The 21,688-nt window shown below is 34.2% G+C and overlaps 2 long non-coding RNA genes across 4 annotated transcripts in view; one reads left to right on the top strand and one right to left on the bottom strand.

The window, feature by feature from the left end:
* Positions 1–17,953, top strand: part of LOC125618151 — a 117,485-nt gene extending 99,532 nt beyond the window's left edge. For all 3 annotated transcript variants that reach the window (XR_007349387.1, XR_007349389.1, XR_007349388.1), the window contains one exon: positions 15,533–17,953. This is a non-coding gene — a long non-coding RNA (uncharacterized LOC125618151). The remainder of the gene's footprint in view (positions 1–15,532) is intronic.
* Positions 1,888–21,688, bottom strand: LOC125618150. The gene is made up of 3 exons (XR_007349386.1): positions 21,654–21,688; positions 8,465–8,525; positions 1,888–2,089 (listed from the first exon to the last, which is right to left on the bottom strand). It is a non-coding gene; the product is annotated as an uncharacterized LOC125618150 (long non-coding RNA).

A 21,688-nucleotide genomic window follows, 5' to 3' on the forward strand; every position in this document is an offset into this window, starting at 1 on the left:
TTTTTAGTGGTACTTGCCTAACACTGGGTTTGTGTATTTCTTCACACATTCTGTTAAGTGAACACTCGCCAAAGCAAATATCTGAATGATATTTATACCAGATTGTTTCTATGTAGGAACACTATGTTACACTGCTTGCTTCCTTGAAGTATTTCAGATTAGAAGTTGTGAATGTTGAATACAAACTTTGGCTACTTTTTTTTTATGCTACTTTAAAGTACAGTTTTCACAGCTGAAATTTTCTGGTAAAAGGTAATCACAAACCAGGATCTAAATAAAGCACAATGATTATTCAATTTGTTAATCAATTCTAGATGCTAATATATTATCAAACATTATAAACCAAATTTTTCTAAGGAAGTGTATAGAAGTATTGACCTAATAAAACAAGAGAATGTCAAAATAGTTTAGGCAGGAATTCTTTTTCATTTGTTTTGAGTGCTGCTTGCATTGGGACTTTTTAGTAAATATGAATGGCCTCTGATCTTGTTCATTGCTTGGAATGCTGAGGAAAGAGAGTTACTCAATCCTTCAGAGAAGGTGGCAGATGCTAGGCCTGGGTGCTCCAGAATACCTCTGAAGTGCCATGAGCTGCATGTGGAAGGGCCAAGCAGGCAATTCCTCATTTCCTATTTAACACACTGTACTCTGGTTAGGAAACTCCTTTAGTATCTGTTCCACATATTTTAAATTCTGTGTAAGAATGAGTTTGAGTAAACTGAATTCTGTTCTTAAAAGAAAATTTAAAAACCTTGGAATGGCAATGGGTAATAATTATGAGACATGTATCCGGGGGATAAAAAAGAGGGAAGTGTCTATAGGGACCCAAATCTGAAATGATGTCACTCTTAGTAGCGGGCACAAGAAAATCCTACCAATTGCACTCTAAAATAAGGAAATTAAGGGTTTTGGCTTTTTTTTTTTTTTTTTTTTTTTTTGGCAAGTAAAACCATGTTTCCTTTCTCTCCCACTCTCTTATTTTCCTTTTACTTTGGTTGTAGATTTTAGTGTTCTAGACATTTGAACTGCACAAAGATAACAACAAGTAAAGTTTGGTAGAAAAACTGATAATGTGTTTCAGATGCAAGGACAGGTGGAAGCTGTACTAAAGACTAAGGATAAACTAGCTGACAGGAATCAGAATGATGAGATGCTGGACTTTCCATTGACACTAATGACACCAAGGAACTAGTTAATAAGAATCAGAACAGGATGCTGGAGTGTTCCACTGACAATAATGAACATCACATGGTCTAAGACATTCAGGAAGATCCTTTGGGAAGCCTTAGATCTTGAATTGCTCAAGTGAGAAGACAGAAGAAAAGAGATAGTATTTGTAGTAAAAGAAATAACAGGGATGAAGGAGGGGGAGAAGCATGTTTACTAAAGAGAAAGAAGATCATCTGAACGGATAGAAATGTTTGTGTCTGGGGGGATATAGCCTTGAAATGGTACTGGCTCTGGAACTGTATTAAAGAGAGGCTTGGAAGGCAAGTAGAGTTCACTGAATTTAAAGTATACAGAAGGGGCAACATAGTTCCACCACTGGTACTGAGCAAAGTGCTTTAGGCCCCGGTGACTGGCATCTGAGCATTCCAAGCACTTTTCTTTTACTATCTTAAATTTTTGATGATGGAAGAAAAATTAATGGTATATCACAAAATACTAGATTATTTTTGAAGATTTAAAATTACATATGCTGTAGTAGACACAATTGTGTGGGGGAGAAAAAAGCTTCGCTAGAGCACCAATAACATAACCCACCTCTTTTATGTCAGAATGATTTAATAAATAGATTTCATTTTTATTACCCTTTTAAAATCAGAATTTGGAAAACACATCTCAAAATTTTGCTTATGGTAAGCTCTATTAATTTGAGAAATGGTATTTAAAGTAAAATACTCTTTATTAGGGTGATCCAGAAATGTTATTGATTATACTAGAAAAGCAATGGATATTACTAAAGAATTAAAATTGGGAAAAGAACTTTCTTTAGGAAGATTTGAGTCAAGTCTGGAGAAGTATTCTTTTCCATGTATAGCTTTTGCTTCTGTTTCTTCATATGCAAGACATGCAGACAAAATTTTACCTGGTATGAATAAAAAAATAATATGAAGAAAGAATCAGTGGACTGACAATAACTTTCTAAGATTAATTCAATAAATGGTAATGGAAGAATTAATATAATATTAATTTAAAAATTAATAAATTAAATCAGCATTCTTTTAAAGTAAATCAGCATTCTTTTAAAGTAACAGATCCTGATATAAAAGTTAGAACAGATCTAAAATAATTCTCCAAAAGAATTCTTAACTTCTAAATACATTTCTTCAATTTCCACACTTTTTAGACCACCCAGTTAAAATGCTGTTTCTTCTCTTCTTCCCTTTTCTTCTCTTATGTTCATTGTCATTTCTAGGTAGGTGTATGTTTATATTCATGCATGTACATCATTGTCCTTACTCAAATCAGATACAAAGAAAAGCATCTTTTCTAAGCAGCAAAACTTTCTGGATGCGTACTATAAAATGTTTGTTGAGGGTGCACATGAGAGGTCTGTCAAAAGGTTTGTTTGAATAGTGGTAATTGGACAATATTCTAATGTGAGTGTCTTCTGTGACTGTAGGGATTCTGTTTTTCTTAGATAGACATGCATACTTGGAAAGAGCTGCCTTTAAGTCAGACTGTTAGGAAGGGGAGGAGAGAATAAGGAGATGGCTAGAGATCAGATCACGTCAGGTGGCAAATGCCTGTAATCTCAGTGACTCAGGAGGTTGAGACAGAAGGATTGCCAAGTTCAAGGCCAGCCTTAGCAACTTAGCAAGACCCTGTCACAAAATAAAAATAAAAAAAGGCATGAGGGTTCAGCTCAGTGATAAAGCACCTTATGGTTCAATTCCTAGTACTAGGGGAGGGGGGAACCTAAAATCTTAAGACAAAGATGTATTTCATATTGAAAAATTTTCACAAAAACTCTTTAAAAAAACTAACTAAAATTTGGAATTTGTAACTCATGGATGAACTATATGTTTTATCAACTTGCTCAATGAGAGGGACAGTAAAACTGTTAATTAGAATACATTTGACTATAAGTAACAGAAAATGCAGGAATGAAAGCTAGTTTAAAAATTTTTTAAGTTAAGACAATGTCAGATTTGGCTAATTCAGCAGTTCAATTAATTCTTCATTGAGGTAGGATCTTTGCAAATTTCTGTTTTGTCATTCTTAGCATCTAGGATTACCAGACTAAATATAAAACATCCACTTAAATTTGAATTTCAGATAAGCAATTTATAATTTTAAAGGTATAAGACATGCAATATTTTTTTGTTATTCAAAATTCAAATTTGACAGGGTCCCTACTTTCCTATTTCTTTAAACTGGGAAACTTATGAGCAAATTGTCTTTTTAGGTAAGTTTCCCTCCTGGTCACAAGGTGGCTGCCATAAGTTTTTGTGTCACATGTAGAAGCCAACATTCAGTGGCATAAAAAGGATTCTGTTGATAAAGATGAAGGTGAAACAGTGGTGGCTTGCAAGGTAATTAACAATGTAGGTCACCAAAGCAAAAATTTTTGTTGACTAAAACATAGTTCCTCTAATATCAGATACTTTTGTAAGAAGATGTAATTTATCCTGCTTTTTTATGGGAAATAGAAATAATTTTTAGATTAATTAATTTATTTATTATATTAGGTATATATGACAACAGAATGCATTTTGATTCATTGTACTCAATTGCAGCAAAACTTTTCATTTCTCTGGTTGTACACAATGTAGCATTATACCATATGTGCAAACATGTAACTAGGGTAATAATTTCCATCTCATTCCACCATCTTTCCTGCCCATACCCTTTCTCCCATCCTCTCCCTCCCCTTTGCCCAATCACAGTTTCTCCATTTTTCCCATGCCCCTCCCCCATTATGGATCAGCATCCACTTATGAGAGAACATACACGGCCTTTGGTTTTTTGGGGATTGTCTTACTTCATTTAGCATATTCTCCAACTCCATCCATTTACATGCAAATGCAAAAAAATTTATTTATCTTTTAATGCTGAGTAATATTCCATTGTGTATACATACCACAGTTTCTTTAACCATTAATCTATTGAAGGGCATCTAGTTTGCTTCCACAGTTTAGCTATTGTGAATTGAGCTACTATAAACATTGATGTGGTTGTGTTACTAAAGCATGCTGATTCTAATTCCTTTGGGTATAAACTGAGGAGTGGGATAGCTGGGTCAAATGTTGGTTCCATCCCCAGTTTCCCAAGGAATCTCCATACTGCTTTCCATATTGACTGCACCAATTTGCAGTCCACCAGCAATGTATGAGTGTGCCTTTTCCCCCACATCCTCGCCAACACTTATTGTTGCTTGTACTCTTGACAACTGCCATTCTGACTGGCATGAGATGAAATCTTAAGAGCAGTTTTGATTTGTATTTCTCTAATTACTAGAGATGATGAACATTCTTTTTTTCATACATTTATTGATCAATTGTATATCTTTTTCTGAGAAGTGTCTGTTCAGCTTCTTAGCCCATTTATTAATTGGGTTGTTTGTTTTTTTGGTGTTAAGTTTTTTGAGTTCTTTATATATTCTAGAGATTAGTGCTCTAGCTGATGTGCATGTGGCAAAAATTTGCTCCCCAAAATGTGGGCTCTCTCTTCACCTCATTGATTGTTTCTTTTGCTGAGAAGAAGCTTTTTAGTTTGAATCCATCTCATTTATTGGTTCTTGATTTTATTTCTTGCTTTTTGATTCAGCGATAGGATATGGATCAACTGTCATATTATGCAGAGACCTCTGTTCTTTTTGGATCTGTAAAAATTGATATTTTGTTTCTGAGAACTTTAGCTTTATTAGAGCTGAGAAAATCCCCATATCACTGCATCTGAAATAATTAAAACAATTTTTAGTGAATATTCTGAACGAGTGGAAGAAGATGGCTATCTGTAGATTCTATACTATCTCTAGGGCACACATTAGGTTGTTCTCCATGTGGAAGGTTGGTGGTTCTCTCCTCTTTGAGTGGTTCACATTACCCGTAGCTCAATTTCCCTTCTCTTTCCACTTGCTCCCTTTCAAAAATACCCAATCTTTAGCCCTATTTGTATTTAAGTGATAATGGTTTTAAATGAGCTAGATAAACTAATCTGTATTAATATTTACTTTGCTAATGTGTTGGACCTCTGAGGTAATTTAAGGCTTTAATCATTTAATCATTCCTAAAGTTCAACCTTTTAAAAGCTCTCCAGGAATGCTGCCAGATAGGCACCTTAGGGACATGGAAATTTTGGCTTTCCCATCATACTCACAGAGGCAGGTGGCTATAAGAAAGGTTTTCTTCTATGACTCTTGTCTAGAGTCTGTTCATTACATCAGCTTGGTGTCCTAACTTCCCCATATTTCACTGCAAACCATTGGGCTCTACAGTCCTTTTCTCCACCCATTTCCTGTCTCATCCTGAGTGATTCAAACATGACTTGTAAGGATGCCCCACCTAACACCTTTAAATCACAACTTCTTGACCTTCTCTGATGCACAGGCCTTTTCTTTGGACTTAAGTATTCACTACCATGGACCATATGCCACCCACAGTGCTACCTAATTTTCCTAGCAACCCTGTGTCTCCTCATCTGTCAAACTAGTTCCTTGTGTGATCGGTGTTTCCTGAATTTTCCTGGTCATCAAGATCACTGGAATGCTTCATAATCACAAGCCCCTCCCTAGAGACAGATTCAGAGCCCAGGTCTATCCTTGTCTTGCAGAAACTGCATGTGTGCCAAATAGGTAAAAGCAATTCTAATGTCTCTACTGAATCCAGTAGATTCATGAATATGCTTTCAACATGTAATCAATATAAAAGTAGTAATGAGATATTGTTACACCCCCATAGTTACATTTCCCATAGTTACACTTCAAAATCATACTGTCTTAGATCTAAATTCCTACTTCTTTCAACTATCACTCTTTTTTTAAACATTTATCAGACTACCTTAATGACTTCACAAGAGATCTAAAATCTTTCAGAAAATAGCAAAGGATCAGTTCTCTGAGCCACTCCACAGGCCTACTTCCTCCATTCTTGCCCTCCCTCTTCTGTCTAGCCTGCATCCTGTAATTTATCCCAGCAATTAAGCCCTCAACTTCCTCTGCCTTTCCAACTTCCATTACACTCAACATCTGAACTCCTATCCTAAATGAATGAGTCTTTTGCAATTCAAAACCAATGTAGTCAAACCTGCTAAATAAAGCCATATATCATTGGCATGTGTCCCCCTAAGATGCTCAACAACAAGAAGGCATCAATTGTGGAGTGGTCAAGAGCATGGAGCTCAGTTCCCAACTCCACCATATATATGTGGGGTGCCCATAGGAAAACAGCATGACTGCTTCATACCTCACTGTCTTCACCTGCAAAGGGGATGATAATTTAACATACCTTTCAGGTTTATTAGGAATGAACAAACTAATGTTTATAAGGTGCTTAGTTATATAATTGTTGGATAAATAAAAGTTCTACCTCTCCTTTGTGGTTCTCTGTTCATAATTAGTTACAGCTATTCCAAATCTTCATTCTTTGTAATTCTCCAAACAGCTCAGGCTCAATCACTTCAGCAGATGATGTGATCTAATTCTCAGAATAAATGTGTATATTTGTGTATGTATGTGTACACATATACATACATGTAGTAGGTATGAATTTCTTCAAATAATCTCCCTCTGAGAAGCCCCAGGACATTGGTCTGGGCAATGACTTTTTTGAATATGACTCCCAAAGCACTAGCAATTAAAGCAAAATAGACAAATTAAGTTATACCAAACTAAAACATTCTATATAGCGAAGGAACCAGTCAACAGAGTGAAGAGACAGAAGAATACCTATGAAAAGTATATTATCTGATAAGTGGTTAATATTCAAAATATATAAGAAAAGCAAACAAGCCAATAGCAATAAAACAAACTGATTTAAAAATGGAAAAAATAACCTGAACAGACACTTGTCAAAAGAAAATAAACAAATGGCCAACAGGTTTATGGAAAAAGGCCAAATATTGGTTATCATCTGGGAAATGCAAATTAAAACCACAGTGAGATATCATCTCACAGCTGTTAGAATCACTTTTATCAAAAAGACAAAAGATAACAAGTGTTGATTATCTTGCACACTGTTGGGGAAATGTAAATTTATACAGTCATTATGGAAAATGGTATGGAGGTTCCTTGAAATAGTAAATATAGGACTACCATATGAACCAGCAACCGAAATCAATATGTTGAAAAGATATCTGTGCTCCTATGTCTATTGCAGATTTTCCATTTCAGACAATATGAAAGAACATGGAGGACATTATATTGAGTGACATAAGCAAGCCACAGAAAAACAAATGCTCTACAATCTCATCATATGTTGATTCTAAAGCCATTCATCTTACAGAAGTAGAAAGTAGAATGGTGATGGTAATATGCTGTAGTGGTTGGGGTTGGAAATGTGGAGATGTTTATCAAAGGATACAAACCCAGTTATTCCACTCCTCAGTCTATACCCAAAGGACTTAAAAACAGCATACTACTGGGACACAGTCACATCAATGTTTATAACAGCACAATTTACAATAGCTAAACTGTGGAACCAATTTAGATGCCCATCAGTTGATGAATGGATAAAGAAACTGTGGTATATATACACACAATGGAATACTATTCAGAATTAAAAGGGAATAAAATCATGGCATTTGCAGGTAAACAGATTGAGTTGGAGAATGTAATGCAAAGTGAAGTTAGCCAATTCCAAAAAAAACCAAGTACGGAGGTTTTCTCTGATATAAGAATGTTGATTCATAATGAGATTGGGGAGTAGAGCATGGGAGGACTAGACAAACTCTAGTTAGAGAAAAGGGGAGGGAGGGAAAGAGAGGGGGCATGGGATTAGGAAAGATGGTGGAATGAGATGGACATCAATACCCTAAGTACATGTATGAAGACACGAATGGTGTGACTCTACTTTGTGTACAACCAGAGACATGAAAAATTGTGTTCTGTATGTATAATTTGAATTGTAATGCATTCTGCTGGCATATATAACAAATTAGAATTAAAAAAATTAAAATAAGGGCTGAGGATGTTACTGAGTGGTTAAGCACCCCTAGGTTCAATCCCTGGTACTAAAAAAAAAAAAAGACATAAAACTGCAGTTAGATAAGAGGAATAAGTTAAGAAATCTATGATATGGTGACTATAGTTATAATAATATATTGTATTATTAAAAAATGCTGAAAGAGTGTATATGAAGTATTCCTGCCACAAACACTATAACTACGTTAGGTATGCATAGGTTAATTATCTAGATTTGATCATTCCATGATGTAAATATACCTTAAGACACCATGTTTTACACTGCAAATACATATTTTTTCTGTTAATTTTAAAAATAAAAGTAACAAAAATTCCCACCTTTAAAAAATTGATCTCCTCCTGAAAATGTAACATTGGTACATCTGAATCTCCTTTCCATCTAAAAGAAAGAAATGACCTTCTAAAATTAAGTTGATTAGATGTTAAGCATCAAATGTAGGATTGAAGAATGACTTTGAAGGTTTTCTGGGGGGATTATTCCTAATAATCAATAAAAACCTCCAAAATAATTCTTCAACCCTACATTTCCTTTAAACTATTTCTTTTCTCATCATCATTCCATTCATGCATGATGCCTACATTTATTGTTTCTGTTTTATCTCAGAAATGATAATAATTATAAGAAGCTATAATATTAAAATCAACTGGGATAACTCAGAGGTATTAAAACTTCACTTTTTCTTCAGCTTTAGCCATGCCTAGACTTTGGTGATTTTTTATGGTCATTTATTTATATTATGGTTTTCCTGCTCTTTTGTTTTATATTGGTAAATTAATTGTTTAATTTGAATACCCCTGCAATTTCCTGTATCCCTCTTCTAAAAGAAACAAGCCCACAGATTTTCACTCTAATTGAGTCTTCATTTTTCACCATCTCATGGCAATTATTGTCAAGGTCAGTAATAACATCATATTCTGCCACATTCAGAGGCCAGTTTTTAGTTTCCATCTTAACTAGCATCTCAGAAAATTGGTAAAATTGATCATTACTTACTATTTAAAACTTTTTTTTTCTTTTCAATTACCTTCTGGACACCACTTTGGATTTTCTCCTTACTTCATCAGTTGATTTTTCTCAGCCTCTTTTGCTGGATTTTGCCTCTAACATGTGGAGTATCTTACAAGGTTTTTTTTTATTTGTTTATGAGTCCTTAAAATTTATGCTAGCACTAGTTTTTCTCCTGAACTCTATCTTCATATTCAACATCTCCACTTGGATATCTAATAATTCCTTCTAATTTAACACAGACAACCAACTTTTGTTTCTCCCCAAAATGCTCCATTATAAATCTCCTCCATCTCAGTGTTCTTACTCCAGTCTTCTGGTTGCTCAGGTACAAAAATGTGGAATCATTATGGTCTCCTTCCTTTCTTTTACATATTCTTCCAATCCATAAGCAAAAAATCCTACTGGCCTTATCTTGAAGATACATCCATAATCCCTACCATTTCCAGAGCTCTTTCTCTGGTACAAGCCTTCATTATTTCATAAACCTCCTGGGTTTTCTCCCTACTTCTATCTCTATCCCATTAGTCAATTTTACAAATAGCAGCCAGAGTTAGTCTTTTAAAACATGAGTTGGATCATGTCATTCCTTTGCTTAACATCCTAAATAACCTCTGCTCTCACAAATTAAAAGTGACCTAAAAACCCAATGTGATATGCTTCTCTCCTCTCCTCACCCATGGAGAATGTGTAAACTTAAAGATTGAGACACTCAGAATTATGACAGTACAGCTGGTAGGAAAATAAAAGCCAGCGAAGGAGACTGAAAAGTAGGAGAATCCGGAAATATAACATCAAGAAAGAAATGAGAGAAGTAGTGAATACTGCTGACTTTTATGGATAAGTATAAAATGAGGGCTGGAAAATATTCACTGGAATATCCTTCCAGAGAAATGTTTGACACTTACTGCATGGGGCAAACCAACGTAACTGTGTGAATGATGAGCCATTTTAGAGAGCATTTATGATTGTTGCCTTTGTAGGTTTACAATAATTCTTGAGGGGGAAATAAGATTTTTGATCAGGATCGTAGAGAAAGATGGATATCTGATATTAATGACTTAAAAATACACATACCCAGGGGCTGGGGTTGTGGCTCGGTGGTACAGCATTTGTCTAGCATGTGTGAGGCACTGGGTTTGATTCTCAGCACCACATAAAAATAAATAAATAAAAATAAAGGTTCATCCACAACTAAAAATAACACACACACACACACACACACACACACACAATTTAAGCTAAACTTTTATCAGGAGTTCTATATCTGAACGTTTAAGGATACATACCTATCAATGTCTTACAGCACTTCATATTTAAGACATTTAGCATTCCACTAATTTCCTTTTTTCTGCCTTGTTTTTCTTACTCTCAAATTATTCCCAAATAACCAATCTGTATAAATTCTCTATCATGTTAAATGACATCAACACCCATCCAATTACCTAAAGGAGAACCCAGGCCTTGATAAGGGCATTCTGAGTTTTCCTCTTTGTCCATTTCTAATCTGTCAAATCTGAATGTAGCCCTTTCCCATTGCTCTAAGGCAGATTTTAATCAAAGTATCCACCACCCACATGCTAATAAGTTCCTAACTGGTTCCTTTATTTGTTGCTTCCTAACTCTTTAACTACACAGTTAACTAGTTATCTTACAACAGAGTACTTCAGTTAAAAACTGAAAATTGATTCTGACTTCCACTGGCAATAAGACAGTTCCTTAGAACAGCATACTAAGACCTTTGAAAACTGGCCCTCACCTACCTTTCTAACCTCAATGATAACAGAAATTATGATAGTTCCCTGCTTGTCTTAAAATATTCAAACTGTAGTACATTGTAGGGGGTCATTCACATACTTCCCTGTACTTCTAGTTCTGAACTAAATAGCTAGAGCTTTTGAAGTTCAAGTACCCCACCCTCAAAATGTGAATACAATTTCAAAAAGTTTGGAAAGAGCCATAATGTTACACTTTAACGGAATATCTTTGTTCATTTCCCTTCTAATAGTCTTCTAGGAGTGGTCTTATTCTCATAATGAATGTGTTTTTGCATATTTCCCCATATATTTGACTTAGCTATTCCTTGCTGTGTTACAGAAAAAGGTTATAAAAAGAACATTTTTTTTTGAGAAAAAATGGAAGTCGAAATTTAAGGAAAGAAAAAAAAAAACAAGGGTGGGGACAAAATAGAGCTATGAATAAGGTTCAAGATGCATACCATGATGACCTACTCATCTGTCATGGATGAGCCATATACTGGCTCTCAAGTTTTCCAGCAGCCAATGTAAAACTAGAAATTTTGTCAGTTATGTAGTTTCTAGTGCCCATGACATTAAAAAATATCCTGGTAATTTCAGCTGTTCTTGGAACATATATTATAAGGAGAAATTTCTCCTTAACTTCTCCTAAAGAGAATACAGGGTGACATTCTTCAAGTTTGGGAAGACTCCTTATTAAACACAGTGCCTTCTCATTTCATATCATTGCTTATATTGAGAACTGTTGTAGGCAGGTGCCACTGCATAAATCACAGAGTGATTGGGTAAAAACTGACTCTCTGGAAATCACTGGATATTTTCAAGGCACTCAGATCATTTCTGGTCTGCTATAAGTCATGGGTAAATGTTAAAATATTGAAATAAATATAAGACATATTCAGTATTCATAATAGTAGCTGAATTTGTGTCCTTTAGAAAAACATTCTGAATATTGTTTCTACTCAAGTTAAAGGTTTCCTCTTTTAATTATTATTTCAGTTGTACAACATTATGGGGTACAGGGTGATAATTGGATATATGTAGACAGTGTGTAATGATGGAATCAGGACAGTTAACATTTCCCTCTCTTAAATTTGAACATTTAAGTTAGAGTTTAAATAGTTCTTAGTTAAAATCTTAAAAGTTTGGGTCCCATATATGTCAGTTGAGGTTTGTTTGGAAGTCAGATTTTAGTCTGAGAAGCCAAATTCCTCACTTTCTTATCATGAGCAGTATTCCCCTTGGGCAAGTCTTCTAAGTTCAAGAATGTGGCTGGACCAGGGGTGTTACAGTCTTGAGCTTTTCCTATAGTAGAAAATAATATGCTGTCCTAGAACACTCAAACACAAGTTGAATAACATATTCAGGTTTGTAGAAATTCTGTTCCCAGTCTTGTATGCTCTGCAGAAATATGGCAGGACGGAACTCTGAATTTTGGATCTGAAGTATCAACTTTAGTGAGAAATTTTAATATTACATGTTAAAAACCTAGATCTTTATTTTTCGTTTTCTGAGTGAGAAGATTAGATAAAATAAAGGCAGTTTTAATATTTTGGCCTTTATCAATGTTCGTAGGGCTACTGAGAAATCTAGTTTATACAAAAGGAACATTCTCCTGACTATCACTTATCTTAGACTTGCACATATATTTTCTCTGCTGAAATGTACATAGCTTATTTAGCCACATGGTTGCATTTTAAAAATATTTTAAACAACAATGTAAATATCTCAAGGCATAGCTAATCATTTGGTAGGAATAGGTCTATTACAGTTCTTCCCAGAGATGCAGGGGAAAAGGATGACTGCTTGGTTGTTGAATGGATATCTCTCTATATCTACTGCAAACGGATTTATCAAATAATCTGCTTATAAATAGAGGCTTGTGGTATTTTGTGGTATTGTATGAAGATACCTGGTAAATTTTATCCAAATCGCTGCAATGGGCACCAGTATAACAGATATCAGAATTATCATACTTCTTTCTCTACCACTGCCACACCATGCCACTTCTCACTCCTACAGTCCTTAAAATGGTGATATAAGGTTTAGCAAGAAGCTATGTTTTCCCTATTGGTTTTAACTCTGGACACAGCTGCTTTAAAGAGTATCACCACGTGATTAAACTTGCGTAGTCAAGGGCCTGGTAAGAACTGAAGTTTTCAAATGACATTGAAAACTTGACATATGCTAATTGCTAGACTTATATATAAATATAAAATTATATTTGTTCTAATTGCTATATTTTAAAGGGAATATTCTCTTTTATGATTTTGATTATATAATCACCAGAGTGAATATTTTTATTCATAGCATTTTCTTCTACTATATGAGATAAACAGTAAAGGTTGCAGCATAATTTATGGTGATAGTAAAAGAAAAACTAACTACATTATAGGAAGAAAGAATGAGAAAAGAAAAGAAAACATAAGCAAAGTGGAAAAAAGGAAGAAGAGGAATGAGATGAACACTCAGAAAGGCCATAGTGTAGGATAGTACTATAAAATTAGTCTATTTGGGTCATTATCATAACACCAAAACTTTACAGAATCTACCACAGTGTTAGAACTCAACAAATGTGCTGAATATTGAAAAATGAAGAAATAAATGTTTTATATGAATTTACATATATACATATACACATATGTATATATATATATATACACACACACACACACATACACACACACACACACAATGAGCAGAAATAAGTTCATGCTGCTATCCTATCCATCCATAAACTAGATTTGGACCCAGATAAGAATGGATGTATTAGATTTGTAATTTCTTTTAATTTGTTAAGAACAGAGTGGAGGCATGTCTACATTTAACAAGAACTCTCATGATTACAGACCAACAGATATTCTGGAAACTCTGAAAAATCCTTTTCAATGATTATTGAAAATATTCTGAAAGTATGTGCTCGATATAAACAATTCTGGTCCATCATATCACTTGCTATTAGTTGATTTATGCTTTGGAATCTGTTTTGCAGCAATGTCTGCTCATACCAGCTTTCTCTAAAAATCACATATGAGAAATGTGTATGATTTCCTGATATGTTCAAATTAAAGTATTAAAATATTTATAATTGTTACCCAAAGCTTCCTGTGTGGTAGATAAGGAAGCACACTAAACTGCTGATACGGATTTTTGTCCTTAACCAATTCTGTCACTATTTGGCTGTTGACCTTGGGCAGGCTACTTAAACTTTCTGAGCTCAATATTCCTCCCCTATAAAATAAGGGAGTTATAGTAGATAAGTCTCTCCTTAGGATCCCGTTGACTTACAAGTGCCACTGATTCTCTCCCCATTATCCCTAAGTGAGGAATCCCAATCCTCTCAGTATGCTGAGATGGAGCAACTGCTGAAGTCTGAGGCCTGAAGTGCCATGAGACAGTTGTACATGGTAGGCAAGGACAGAGTCTTTGCAGGGGAAGAGGCTTGGTGTGTGACCTGGGGCAAGTATTAGCCTCTCAGAAATTCAATTTCCCTATCTAGAAAGTGAGAGTAAGACAAGTTCTTATAGAGGCTCTGTATTAAAGAAGATAGTATAAATTCTAGCCCTAATTATGGTAACTGGCACAAAGAAGTACCCAATTAAAAGCATCCATTTTTTTAACATTGTTATTTTCTTGGCTCCATTGAAACAACTGCTTTTAGTAATGCTTCTCCCAACTGATTATCACATTATTTTAATGAATTATGGTATTTAAAGGGTTTTAAGGTGCCAAATTGGAATTACTTGTTTAAACAAAAAAAAAAAAAGAGGGAAAGTCATGGGCTCAGGGAATCTTTAAAATTAGGCAGAGATAGCCTGTGTGCTAACCTTTACCCCGTAGCTCCTTCATTTAATAACAAAGTATTAATAAGTACAACTTTAAGTTGTTCGATGAGTACTTGTATAATCTAGGCCAACTATGCTACTTATACAAACTTTCATGCCCCAGAGACATTTGATAGTAATGTGCTTGACATTTTAGTTTGACATACAATTATAGGAAAATTCTTGGTCTTAGTTCTTAATATCAATAGATATTAACTCCCTTTAACTTTGTCATATATGTAAATTTCATTTAAATACACATAAATGAGGTAAAATCATTCCTAGATGAGACAGATACATTTTGAAGGCTGTATACATTCTTATTTTATAATTAAGAAAACAATTACTTAAGAACACACACATGATGGACAAAAATTCCATCATGTCCAATGATGGACAAAAATTCCCCCAAATGTGGGAAACAGAGTATTTTGCTTTGCTTTTAACTATGGCAGGAAATATCTGTTTGTTTATTTTGACCCTTGTACTTCCATAGCCAGATTAAATTTCAAACAGAGTTTTCATCCTCTTTACCAACAATTGTCACCCTGCCTTGTGGAAACTCATGGTTTGCAGGGAGTTCAAGAATATTTGCACAACTTGGGGATGGACTTTTTGTGTACAGGGGACTCTTCTAACCATAGGGCCCCCTACAGTATGTTAATTGGTTCACAACAATATTCTGGGTCAACCTGTGTTAAAGATGATTTTAAAGCCTATCAAATTTTATAGCAAGAGTTTTGAGTTTGCATTATATGTTTAAGAATGTCTCCTTGATTCTCAATTTCTTCTCATTCAGGAGATATGAGCCTCAACTGACTGGTAGCAGGTTGCAGAAAAGTAATCACCTGAATTTCTTCCATAAAGTTTTCTGTATGATACAGGGTAAGTAATATGTTCTACAGATAGAAAAATAAGAATCTGCACAGATTTCTACATCTTGAATACTTTCATATTAAATATACAAAATTTACCAAGTAATTTTATCAGTATATTTATTATAATAATTTATTTACCAGTATACTTATTATAATAATTCAACTTAAAAGCTTCTTAGGAACTAACTTATTATTATCTATCTCCATAGACCTATTTACTTTAATATTTTATTGCTTAATTCTCATAGAACTTTACTTATTTAAAAAGCATCTTCTTCCTTTCTTTCTCTCTTTCTTCCCCATCTCCACCCTCCACTCCCCTTCATGCTGGAAAGTGAATCCTGGGACTCACATTTGCTCACAAGTGCTCTACTGCTCAGCTACATCTCTAGCCCTAATAGCAACTTTAAAGGCTTGCACGTTGAATTTATATTCAACTTTCTAATGCATGTCTATAATTACTATTTGTTAAAAGCTAATCAGAAGAAAGAGGTTGTTAAATGTAGACACTTTATAGCATCTAAATTAAAGAAAGATAAAAATGGGAACTTAAAGCTGTTGCTATGCTATTGTGGACCTACTGATGGTGCCCATGGTTAATAGTGCTAGTTTAAATTAGAATGTACATGTTTTGTGTTCTACCTGCTCAATCTGGTGCTTTTAGTTGGTCATACTAAAAAGAATTGGGGAGTTGAACTTTAAGAAATAGCCAAAAATGGCTTACCAAATCCTGTCTGAGGCTGACAGAAGACCTGCTCTCTCCCCATTTTGTCCACCTTCAAACTTGCCAAGCCTTGTTCACTTTGGCTTTATTTTAAAAATGCATTTCTGGTGAGTGAGGAAAGGTTTTGTACTGTGTTTTCAATGACTCACCCAAAATAACTCCATTCAACTTGTAAATGGTCCTGTTCTGAATGCAGATTGTGTTTGTTCTGAAATGGGCATGAAGGAGCTGCAGAAGGGAGATTAGAGAAGGGAAATGTGGTGGGAGAGGCCAGTGAGGTTTATATTCAGGTTCAGGCACACATTAGGAGAATTAATTTTCTTTAAAAAACGATGCTGTGTGTGGGGTGTGTATGTGTGTGTGTGTGTGTGTGTGTGTTTGAGAGAGAGAGAGAGAGAGAGAGAGAGAGAGAGAGAGAACGAACCATTATGAAGTTTAGACCAATTAAAGCTTTTCAAGATCCATCAGTATTAGATAGATACATAGTACACATGGTCACCAACCTTCCTTTTTTCTACTCTTCATAAAATATAGAAAGGAAGATTTACATATAATATGTAATTCCAAATACATGCACAGTGAACAAATATATTTTTCAAAAAGTTCTAAATGGCTCCAAAAAAAGGTAATAATACACATTATACAAGAGCTAAAGAATAATCTTCAACTAAGAAGAAAATGCATATGCTAGAATCTCCCTGGTTTATGGTATCCTACAGAAACATCCTTATTATCAATTGGCATTGACATAGACTGAGAATTTTCTATGGATAGATATACATCTTTAAAACCTTTTATGGATCCAAAATGCCATAGATATTTAAAAACAACATTTTAGGGCAGGACTAAGAGGAAAAAAAATGGACTGATCCAAACTTGAGCATCTAAACATCACAGATAATATAGACAACTATAATACATAATTATGTGTAATATGTGATATATAAATATACATGTATAATATAATAGGTAACTATAAATATTTTGGTTTTTCATTAACTATATCTAATAAAGAGGATTCCAAAATCTTCTTGAGTTGTTTCATTAACTCATAAAACAGACCCAATAAAACTTATTCTATTACATAATCTTGCTTCATTCCATTGTTGAAGAATAGATAAGCCATTTTTACCTGTTGCTCATAAACATGGGAACTGAGCCACTAGAAAGAAAAAAGTTGGCCACAAAGTTTCACTGCAGAGAAGTTAAATTTAGGAATATTTAGCAAACTAAAAAAGTATGATCTTAGAATGAGTGATAAAATTGACAAATCTTTAATGTGCACAAAATCAGAAAATATACAAATAATTTACCCAGATTGTATAAATAATTAGAAAAGGCAAAGTTTTAATGGTTTTAATACAATACCTTCTTCTCCCTCTGGTGTGTACTTAAGAAAATAGAGCAAATCAAAATAGTAGATTGTTTTATTAGTGCTACCTCATGAGGAAAAGCAACTAATACAATAATTCTTAAATTTTTGCTAATATGGAAACTTCTAGGAATAAGTAACAGGTTTGAGTTATAAATCTTAACTATACAATCTTATTACCTTAAATATCTATAATAACTAGTCATACTTTATAATAATGGCTCATAAGTATATATCAAAGAATCAATCAAATTCAGACTACCATAGTTAAATTACATGATTAATAAGTAAATATTTGCAAGTTTTTGAAGAGTTTACTCCTATTGATTAACTTTTCCTTTCATTCACTTTTATTCTATTGCAAATTACTCTATTGGTATCCCTGGAAATGTCAAGAGATATATCGAGGGAACCAAAATATTTGCTGCTGAAATGAATTTTAGAACAACTGGGCTAAACAAAGTTAAATTGTGTTAATTTAAAATAAAATTTGAGGACTTTTCAAGTCTTTAACATTTGTGACTGGGACAAAGTAGAAGAGGAAGGGATGTCATATGCATTGTTTCACAAAGCTATTTCACCCAAAATTATTTTTTTTCCTTTTGAAATATAAAATGTTCCTTTCCATTTATTTTTTTATTTTTTTTTATTTATTGTTATTAGGTTTTTACTTTTTGTTTTGTTTTGGTACCAGTGATTGAACCTGGGACTTTGCACAAATGCTAGGCAAGTGCTGTACCACTGAGCTAGAGCCCAGTCCTTTTTATTTTGAGGCAGGGTGTCAATAAATTGCCCATATTGGTCTCAATCTTTCGATTCCCCTGTCTCAGCCTCTGTGAATCATTGGGATTACAGATGTGTGCCCCCGTGTCAGGCTGCTTACTGTTCATTTAATCAGATATTCTACTTACCTTACACCTCCCTTTGATCATAATAAAGGCAAAAATTTGATATAATTGCAACTCTACCACTAATTAGACTCAGAATTATTAAGATTTTGAGACACAAAATAAAATTTTTGATTATATAAATATTAGTGAAGAAACAGTAGCTTGACTAGAAACAAAAGTCCTGAACTAAAACACCTTACCTCCACAGTAAAACTTGATTTGTAATTTTGAGGCATGTGTTAAGGTTTGGAAATGTAAAATGTAACCAAGTAATTAAACCAAGCATAATGTTTTACTGATGATATAAGCTTTTCCATTTAAAATTGTGTAATTCAACCAGAATATGTTTTCTGTCCTGGCCTGAATTATTCCAATTTTAAAATATAGCTGCATAAGCATGAAGATATTTGTCATTCATTGGCATAAGAATAATCCCTCATATAAAACTGGTCTATTTTTGCCTTTTGCAAGAAAATAATTCTAACATCCATATTGAGCACCTACTTAATTTCATGTAATACTCACATCAATTGGGTAAGGTAGATATGATTGCCACTTCACAGATGAGGAAAGTTATTACCAGAGAGAGAGACTGGCTGTCTTGCCCTAGCAATAAATAGATAGATAGATAGATAGATAGAGAGATAGATGTAAAACTGTCAGACTTTAATCTGACACCAAAGATGCTAGCTACTGTTTCTATTATATCATGCTAGATAGAGTGATGCACATCTAATATAAATGTGTTCTTTCCTCCACTAACTAAGCATCAGTGACAGCCAATATTCTTTATGTAGAGCATTTGCAATGTAGATTTACAGTTTGGAAAACAAGTATTAAAGAAGCAGACTCTCCTCCTGTTTATCATTCGCTATTGAATAAATGAAACACATTGGGAATTTTAAAAAAAATTCTCAAAGTTGATGATACAGCTCAAATCCTTTAGTTTTTAAGGCAATAATAACAAGCTGGCTCATGAATTTCCTTCCCAATATGTAACCTCAAAGCTTTGCATTAAAAACTGCCATGCAAAAAAAAAAAAAACATACATTTGTGTTATTGAAGGTTCAATAATTGCTGTATTCTAATGTTACCTACTGTATTTTTTTTCTTTTGACTCTGGTTGTCTGATTTTAAAATATTAAATATGCCTTTCTCATTTTTTTGTTATTATTGTCTAAAAATGTACTTAAGCAATAGCAAAACTAATTAAAATATAATAGGCCTTGGAGAAATAACATTAAGCAAATATTTTGCCAGTTTGAGTGTCTACTCTTCAAAACATAAAAAAATAAATAAATAAATAAACAACCACCTTAAGAGGATTCAGTATTCCTTTTGGGATCAGCACTGTACTGAAAGCATAAGGGGTTCAAGAAGAGTTTGGACAAATGTTCTTTATATCTCTGAAGTTTGCAATTTGTCTGGTAAGCCAAACATACTGTCCAGAGGTAGTCTTAGTCTTTATTTAATAATTTAGTTTGAAAATAGATGATATGGACATTCTGTTTTGTATCTGGGAACTGTGGAGGGGATGTGAGTAGGAGGGGTGAAACCATGGAGTCAAAAAGTTCTGCATCAGCTGGATTTTGAAAATCAAGCAGATATTTGATAGAAAGTACAGGAATGAATGAAGAGGAAAAGACAGAGTCACCCCAACACATAGATGCCAAAAAACTGAAGAGGGGGCAGCAGATAGACAGGGTAGAGTCCCTTAAAGACTCTTAATAAAACTGTGAAGTCAGCATATTTTATATCATTTGACCAGCCCTTTCCATGCTTTTTTTTTAAGCACCTCCCCCACTCCTTCCCACCTTTCCACCTTTCCACAGGTAGGTCTGCCCTATTTTGGAGGGTCACTAAATGGTCAGATGCATTCTACTACAGGACTCCTGAAGGCTAAGAAGTCTTGAAGAGTCAAAGAAAAGATCTTTAATAATGAAAATTGAAGCTATTGAGATGCTAACACCACTATTTTAACATCCCTTACATTTGCAGTAAATATATGAGGCCCAGTAAAAAGCTATGATGGTTCTGGAAAGGTAGCCTGGAGTCTGAATCTGAACTTTCGGATATTGGTAAACCATTAGAAGTTGCTGATTTTATTCAGAAACATGGATTTTCTGAAACTTATAAATTGGAGCAATGTCCTAGAAACAAGATGGGAAAGAATGAAGGCAGTCAAATCAGAGTTCAGTTTCAGCAGTCTATGCCTTATGTTTGGATAAAAACTTGGCACTATTTCACCTCAAGAGCATTCTATAGTCTATATTCTCCAAAAATTATAGTTTCCATTAGCTATCAATGACAATACATTTAATTACCTTATAATACAAATGTTTTCATTAGAAATTTTACTATGCTCTTCCTTTTAAATTCAAGTGAAAAAAATTATCCCTTAAAATATTTATGCAAAATTTCTTTTCAATCATGTTAGAATCAAAAAGTGTTCAACTTATTCATCAGGAGATAGCCAAACACGATAAAATATTGGAAGTCTTACACAGTAGGCGTAGATTACGTTTAAGGGAACACTGTTGTGTTATACTTCATTAGACTTTGGATACATTTTGAGTCATTTGCTCAGGAGACTTAAAACTAACAAAGGGAATGCAGAGCTCATGTATTTACAAACCTTGACATTACTGGTTTCTTGTAGCATCAAATTCTAAGCAATTTGACGCACCTCTCTATGTGCAACTTCAATATGACATTTCCAAATTATTCTTTCAATTCATTTTCACACCTCACATAACCATGATAAATAACTTTCCTGGGTATGAAAGCAACACTCTACGAAACTTGATCCTTTCCAGTTTGGGCATTTTGAGAATGCCAATCACTCGCCTCTGTTTCTTCCTTACCCCAGTCTTTTGGACATTAAATATACGACACTTCAGGCAACTCCTCAAAGAATGCGTTTCAGGGAGCCCAAGCCGACCCTTGTTTTCGCGCGGGGGCGTTTTGTGAGACTTGGCCTTCCCACTTTGTCGCTATTTTTGGATGAAGGAGGAGTTGACAGAAGAAATGATTATTAACAAACAAACAAATCTCACCCATTCCGCGGGCAGCGACGGGGACGGGTGTGCTC

This window comes from Marmota marmota, unplaced genomic scaffold (assembly GCF_001458135.2).
Source record: "Marmota marmota marmota unplaced genomic scaffold, marMar, whole genome shotgun sequence".
Taxonomy (NCBI): Eukaryota; Metazoa; Chordata; class Mammalia; order Rodentia; family Sciuridae; genus Marmota; species Marmota marmota.